Here is an 8,887-nt window from a genome sequence, read left to right on the forward strand (position 1 = left end):
TAGTGTAGAGTACATGCACTAGGGTTGTCCTCTCTTTCCTTGTTTCCCTTTACCCACCATGGCCAAAAGTTTTTGATTTGATCATGCTTTATTCTTTCGTTTTAGGCTTAATGCAGCCCCTAAGAGTGACTTGCCACCTTTAAAGAATTTTTATTCAGCAGCACTTATTCTTGCTTGAAAAAATCACCAACCTTTTTACGCGAAAGTGCATATTGGTGATACCCACCCCGGTTACTCAGTTGGTCACTTGTTCAAGTGGCTACTAGCTCTGTTCATAGTCTTTGACCATCCAAACAGGTTATGTTTTGTGCTTTTTGATTTTGCTGAGTTATTTCTTCTCTTTTTTCTTTTCTTTTTCTTTTTTCATAACAGTTTGGGCAAATAAGCTCATAGAGAGTTACACTAACTTTTTATTGTATGTATATATATTTTTCCCTTGACTATAGCAAGTGCAAAGATTCAATTTAAGAGAAAAACTCCCTAAGTGAAGGTAACACACTATAAATGATTCAATTTATGTAACGACCCGGAAACCGGACCGCTACCAGCGCTAGGATTCAGATCGACTTAAAGTCGCCGGGACCCGTAGCAAGCCTACTATACAACCTGTACACCTGATAAAATTCTATACATGATCAAACATTTTCATAAAAACTTTAAACTTTCCATATACCAAGCTTGACCTGTGCATGCACCATAACTATAAACATAAAACCCCACACTAGAGCCCTCATCAAATGCCCTAGCGGGGTAGCATATTATATGTCAAGCCTGGTTTAACATAATTCATCATCAAAACATTAACACAAGATCATGTACAAAAAGGGGATTACCACTACTATTAGGGCCAAGCACAAAACTAAACCATGAAACATTCTTTACATTACATTACATCATACCATTTTACATTTCATGTCCGCTACTAATCTATTACAATAACACAACTTTCAACCTTGACGACTTCTCAATCTATCCTGAACCTGCGAACCTGGGGGTTAGCGGAAAGGGGATGAGCTACAAAAGCCCAATGAGCAGAATAATAAAACAATTTAAATATCACATGCTTTTATGAAATGCATCACAACACAAGTAAATCACCTTAAGATGGTATTGTCACCAATAGTCCTCTACATATCCAATAAATGCCCAGCCTTCGACGGAGCTCCTCAAGACTTCCCCTTAAACATAACATAACATGTCCAACTGTGCCAGGGGTGTAGAATGGGCAACCCTTGTCTTTCCCTTACTCTATGCCAGGGGCGTAGAATGGGCAGCCCTGGTCTTTCCGTATCATATCATCACATATCGAGAGCTAATGGATCATCCAATATCCATCCACATTAACAACAAATTATGCAATGCATCATATTCATGAATTCTAATGCAACAACCTATAAACATGGCAATCGTGATGCATGAACATGCTTAGGAGTTTAATTACTTTAAAAATAGAAAGTAGTTCTGTTCTACTCACCTCTAGCAGATACTGGACTGACTCTGAAGTAGCTATCTCACTGCTGAACTCCTCGGTTCCTCGGGTCCGATCTTACACAGGTGGACTCAAATGAGGGACCAAACAAACTCTAACATGACTCTTAGCAACTCCCCAAAAACCCCCTAAAACATCATAAAATATTCATAGAAAACATGCAAAGGAAGGCTGGACAGGGCACTTTCGGCGGCAGGTTCGGCGGCCGAAAGTCCCTCCAGAGCCGAAAGTCAGGCACTTTCGGGAGCAGGGTTCGGCAGCCGAAAGTCCTTCCAGAGCCGAAAGTCACCCACTTTCGGGGGCAGGTTCGGCGGCCGAAACTCCCCTCTAGAGCCAAAAGTCCAAACTTTCGGGGGCGAGTTTAGGCTGCCTAAACTGCCTTCCCTGGCAGGTTCGGCGGTCGAACCTGGATCCTTTTAAGTGGCAGAACCCGATTCTGCCATCCCACATTCAGCCATCCCAACTTTCCAACATGCATTCAACTATTCTAAAATATGCATAAACACTTATTCAAGCATATAGGGGCATAAAACTAGCCTATACCCCAACAAACATCACATTAAGCATACTTTTATCAATAACCACACATAAACTCTAACATTTTTACAACTAGCCTAAACATGCATCAAAACCCTTAACCCCTTCATAAAACTTACTTCAAACATCATAAGAGGCGTGGATCGACACTTACCTCTTGAAGATCGAGAGGAGAGGTGATCCAAACTTGGAGATTGGGAGAAAACGAGCTCCGGGGGTCTCCAAGCTTCAAAACTCTGATCTTAGCTCAAAACCTTCAAAACAAAGTAAAAACTCATCAAAACTTAAAGGGATTTGAAGAAAAACAACAAATTGACCATGGAAGGGCGAAATCTCACCTATGCCCAAAAATAGAGAGAGAAAACTCGCCCATTTTCGGACAAGGGGCCTTTTGTAGGTGGCTGGCCAGACCACCTTCGGGGGCCAAAGGTGCTTCTGCAAACTCCTCATGTTCGGCGGCCGAACCTGGGTTTTCTTCCTTGGTCTTTTTCTTTCAAAACTCAATTTCTTTCTTTATTAAAACCATAAAAACACATGAAAACACTTTAGAAAACCATATTCTACCGTTCTAGAGGGTTACGACATCTGAGATTCCGCTGGAAAGTGGGAATTCCGATGCCAGGGTCTAGCTGGGTATTACATTCTCCCCCCCTTAAGAACATTCGTCCCCGAATGTTCAACAAACAAGCATAGCATAAACAGAACCACATAAACATATAAAAACACTAACCTTAAAAGAGATAGGGGTATTATTAGAGTATAGACTCCCGTGTCTCCCAGGTACATTCTTCTATGTTGTGGTGATTCCAAAGGACTTTCACCATTGGGATTTCCTTGTTCCTCAGCTTTTTGATCTGCGTGTCCAGGATCCGCACCGGCTGCTCAATATAGGTGAGATGTCCTAGGATCTCCACATTAGGCTCATTAAGAACCTTGCCCGGATTTGACATGAACTTCCGTAACATGGAAACATGGAAAACCGAATGGATTCTCTCCATTGAAACAGGCAAATCCAGCTTGTACGATACATTCCCAATCTTCTGCAAGATTTCAAAGGGTCCGATGTACCGTGGAGCTAGCTTACCTTTCTTCCCAAAACGAATCACCCCTTTCATAGGAGACACCTTGAGCAACACCATATCTCCCTCCTGAAACTCTACAAGCTTCCTGCGGACATCTGCATAGCTTTTCTGCCGACTCACAGCAGTCTTGATCCTTTCTCTGATGATGGACACTACTCTGCTGGTGATCTCTACTAGTTCAGGCCCTGCCAAGGCCCTTTCTCCAACTTCTTCCCAGCAGACAGGTGACCTGCACTTCCTTCCATACAAAGCTTCATATGGAGCCATCCCTATGCTAGCATGATAGCTGTTATTGTAGGCAAACTCCACCAAAGGTAGGTGCTGCCTCCAAGAACCGCCAAAATCTAGCACCCACATTCTGAGCATATCTTCTATGGCCTGGATGGTCCTCTCTGACTGTCCGTCAGTTTGTGGATGGAAAGCAGTGCTAAAATCTAGCCTGGTACCCATAGCATTATGCAAACTCCACCAAAACCTGGAGGTGAACTGGGGTCCCCTATCTAACACTATTGAAACGGGAGACCCATGCAACCTGACCACTTCTTCAACATACACCTGCGCCAACTTGTCCACAAAATAGCCACTTTTGACCGGGATGAAGTGACTAGATTTGGTCAATCTGTCCATTATCACCCATATGGAGTCCAATCTGTTGGACGTTGCTGGTAACCCACCACAAAATCCATAGCTATATTCTCCCATTTCCACTCTGGAATCGGCAGTGGGTTAAGCATTCCAGCCGGCTTCTGATGTTCCAACTTCACCCTCTGACATACCTCGCAAGCGGACATAAATTGTGCCACTTCTCTTTTCATAGCTGGCCACCAATAAACTTTCTTCAGATCTTAATACATTTTGATGGCTCCAGGGTGAATACTGTACCTGGCATTATGAGCTTCCCTCATAATGTCTCCCTTCAGACTCACATCATCTGGTACACATAACCTGTTCCCATAGCGGAGGATCCCTTTGCTGTCAAATCTGAACTCTTCATTCTTGTCTGACTAAACAGTCCTGGCAATTTTCACTAACTCTGGGTCCTCATGCTGTTTCTGAGCCACCTACTCCAGAAACACGGGTGTCACTCTCATTTGAGCTATCAAAGCACCTGTACCAGACAACTCCAACTGCAGCCCTTCATGAACGAGCTTATAGAATTTCCTCACCACCGATCTTCTCTCTGCTGTAATATGGGATAGACTGCCAAGCGATTTCCGGCTTAGGGCATCTACCACAACATTTGCCTTACCCGGATGGTACTGAATTTTGTAATCATAGTCACTAAGCAGTTCTACCCATCTTCTCTGCCTCAGGTTCAACTCTCTCTAACTCAAGATGTACTGCAAGCTCTTATGATCTGTGAAGATCTCACATTTAACCCAATAAAGGTAATGTCTCCACATCTTGAGTGCAAAGATCACAACTGCCATCTCTAGGTCATGTGTAGAATAATTCAACTCATGCTTCTTCAGCTGCCTAGAAGCATAAGCAATTACCCTCTCATTTTGCATCAACACACAACCTAGTCCCACACGGGACGCATCACAAAACACTGTGAAGTCTTCATTATTGGTAGGCAGAGCTAACACCGGTGCTGACGTCAACCTTTTCTTCAGCTCTTCAAAGCTTTCCTCACACTGCTCAGACCACACAAACCTCTGGTTCTTCTTGGTCAGTCTGGTCATAGGAGCGGCAATTTTGGAGAAGTCCTGAACGAACCTCTTATAGTAACCTGCCAAACCCAGAAAGCTCTTAATCTCTATAACTGTAGTGGGTCTAGGCCAGTTGGCTACAGCTTCCACCTTATTGGGGTCCACTTCAATTCCCTATTCTGATACAACATGCCCCAAGAATGAGATGCTCCTTAACCAGAACTCACACTTGGAGAACTTGGCATACAAGCCATGCTCCCTCAGGGTCTGCAAAACTATCCTCAGATGATGGGCATGCTCCTCTGTGTTTCTGGAATACACTAAGATATCGTCAATGAAAACGATAAAAAAGTGATCTAGATACTGACTGAAAACTCTGTTCATGAGATCCATGAATGCTGCAGGGGCATTAGTCAGCCCAAACGGCATCACTAGGAACTCATAATGCCCATATCTGGTCCTGAACGCCGTCTTCGGTACATCTTCTTCTCTGATTCTCAGCTGGTGGTACCCGAATCTCATATCTATCTTGAAGAAACAACCTGCTCCAGCTAGTTGGTCAAATACATCATCGATCCTAGGTAACGGATACTTATTCTTAATAGTGACTTTGTTCAATTGCCTGTAGTCGATACAAAGTCTAAAGGATCCATCCTTCTTCTTTACAAACAGCACTGGAGCACCCTAAGGTGAGGTACTCGGTTGGATGAAACCCTTGTCTACCAACTCTTGCAACTGTTCCTTTAGCTCCTTCAACTTTGCTGGTGCCATCCTGTAGGGATGGATAGAGATTGGTCTAGTTCTAGGCATCAATTCTATTTCGAACTCTATCTCCCTAGCAGGTGGTAGTCCTGAAAGCTCGTTTGGGAAGACATCTAGAAACTCTCTAACCACGGGCACTGAGGCGGGCTCTCTAACCTTACTATCCAGCTCTCTCACAAGAGCTAGAAACCCCTGACAACCCCTCCTGAGCAACCTACGAGCCTGTAGGGCTGCTATCAGACCTCTAGGCATACCCCTCCTGTCTCCTCTGAAGACAACCTCTGACCCATCCTATCTTTTGAACCTGACTACCTTGTCTCTACAGTCCAAGGTAGCACCATGAGTAGATAGCCAATCCATCCCTAGAATGAAGTCAAAATCAGTCAAATCTAAAACCACTAGGTCGGTTGGAAGGCATCTGCTCTCAACAAACACTGGACTAAACCGGCAGACTGACTCTGCCACTGATGGATCACACTTGGGTCCACTGACCCAGAGGGGACACTCTAACCTAGAGACTATCAAACCCAACCTCTCTACGGCTATCGGAGCAACAAAAGAATGAGAAGCACCAGTGTAACAGCCCGGAAACCGGTACCCTCTTTGTAACGGTCCGACCCGTTCGGCACTAGGATCCAGATCGGCTTAAGGCCGCCTAGACCCGTAGTAAGCCTATCCTGAACTCTGTGTAGCTGTTAAAATCCCATACACGATCCGACTGGACTATTAACTGTTAAAACTTTACTTTTAAACCACCAGACTTAACCTTTCAACACACTCTCTATAGGTCCAATCATATGAACCAAAATGCTCAGATATACTATCTGAACTAGCCCTTTGGCTATCTATAATACACCAGTGATGCTCTACCAAGTAACCTCCATACCCTATGCGCTCTGCAGCATAGAACCCACTCTGTAGGGTCAGCATATCATAAGTTAACTTGGCTACCATAGAGTCACAGGAATCAAACCTGGTTTTCTCTAGTGGACTCCTCTGTGGATCACAGGAATCAAACCTGGTCTTTCCTATTGCACTGGTCTTGGGTCAAAGGAATTAAACCCTGTCTTCCCTCACAGTTATAATTCACTGGGTTTTCAAAGCACAACATATATTAAGTCTGGTCTGACTCATTTCTCATCAAGAAACTGTAAAACAGGATACATGCATACACTAGGGATTAACATACACTAGACAATAGGCAAAAGCACATTCTAATACATTTATACATTAACTGACTAACTATTACATCACTTTTACATATATCCCTTTAAGTACATCATGTCCACACTATACAAGTACATATGCAATCCTTTAGCAACTCTGATGCTTCTACCCTTCCCAGCTACTCTGAACCTGCAAAACTGGGATTAAGGGAAAGGGATGAGCTTCTAAAGCCCAGTGAGTAGAAACACTGAAAATAGTTCATTCATACGCACTATAAATGACAATGCATTACAACACAAACATCTCAATATATCTTGGAGTAGACATGACCCCAAAACTCCCTCGACGGGCTATTGAAGTCGCCTTGGTCCAATCTCCACTAAGGTAGACATGACCCCAAAAATACCCTCTGTCAAACACTGGCCCCCCCAAAGGAGCTACACAGGGCATTCCAACATGTACTTGCCCAACTGACCTGACACAATGACAGGAGCCGAAGCTTAGGCTATTGGAGTCGCCTGGGTCCACCTAATCTCTGATCACATCATATGCAATGCATCACATTCGTGAATCTAATGCAATCACCCTAATATATATCATAGCATTCATGATGCATGAACTATGCTAAAGCATTCTGTTTCTTTAATAAAAGATTAAGGTTAGTTCTACTCACCTCTGCTCCGCAAGCAGAAACCTGACTGACGCTGCAACTGCTAATCCTGACGACCTCCCTGAACTGTCGGGTCCAATCCTACACAAATGGACTCGAATGAGGTGTCAAACATACTCTTATCAATTCTTAAACCAAGCCCCTATAATCCCCTCTGAACCTCTGAAAACAATCACATAAACATGCAAAAGAAGGCTGGACAGAGCACCTTCGGCGGCACCTTCGGCGGCCGAATGTGCATGACAGAGCCGAAAGTCCATTCTTTCGGAAGCAGCCTTAGGCAGCCGAAACCTGCCTCCACAAGGGGTTCGGCGGCCGAATCCTCCCTTCGGCAGCCGAACCTGAGTTCATCCAGAACTCAGATTCGTGCATGAACAAGCCTGCCAAGCACCAACCCCACTCCATACATGCATACCTCCTCCTTCACTCACATATACTCAGGTATATGAACCAAGGGGTCCAAAACTACCTATTAACCCCAACAAAACAGCAACTATAACACATATACATACTTACACCATTAAAACATCAAAACTAACCCTATATACATAACTCTCCCCCTAAAGCTATTATAAATCATTAAAACAAGTTGAAAGACTTCCCTTACCTCTAGAAAACAGAAGAGGAACAACCTGAACACTGAACTCAGCCACTCCTCTTCAAAGATTACCAAAACCTCCCTTTTCTCTCTTTTTCTCCACAACGTTCAATCCTTTGCAAATGACCAAACCCTCTGCATGAGCTGTTTAAAGCTTGCAGATGAGTCAAGGGAGACGTGGCCTAATCCTATAGCCATGATCTGGAGGTGAACATCTGGCCAAATCACGGACTGAGGAGCATGCACAGTTTAGCCGACCATCCCAGCTTCGCCTGCCGAACCTGCATGCAAAACCATGCAACGTTCGGGGGCCGAACATAAACTTCGGGGGCCGAACATTGGGCACTTTCGGCGGCCGAACTTCACATTCGGGGGCCGAACATGACAGAAACTCCTTAGGCCACTTCTCCTCCACACTTAACTCTTTTCTGATCACACCTTATAAACACTTAAAAACCTTTTAGAAAACCTTCACTCTTACCCTTCTAGAACCTCTGACATTCTGGAATTCCACCGGATGGTAAGAATTCTGATGCCTGAACTAGCCGGGTATTACAATCTTCCCCCCTTATAAAACATTCGTCCTCGAATGTTAAAAACAAACAGCTAAAAACAAACAGATAAGCAAGTAAGGCCTATCACTCTTCTCGAAAGAGAGAATCTATACCTCTACCTTTTTCTGAACGTCACAGCTTTCGCTGCGCTACTCTGATCCTTACTCTGCTCTTTCTCTTTTCATCTTAATTAAACTGATCTCTTTACTCCTTAATCGGCAATATACTTCTCTGTAGGTTCGATACCAAACTGTACTCCTAATCCTTGCCTGCCTTTCCTCTTCGTTATTAAACTAACTTGATTTCTAACTCTTAACAGGTCGTACTCCATCTGTACTCTGATCATACCAATCTGTAATCCAATCTTCTTTGATTA

The sequence above is a fragment of the Manihot esculenta genome, chromosome 15, assembly GCF_001659605.2.
Source record: "Manihot esculenta cultivar AM560-2 chromosome 15, M.esculenta_v8, whole genome shotgun sequence".
Lineage (NCBI taxonomy): Eukaryota > Viridiplantae > Streptophyta > Magnoliopsida > Malpighiales > Euphorbiaceae > Manihot > Manihot esculenta.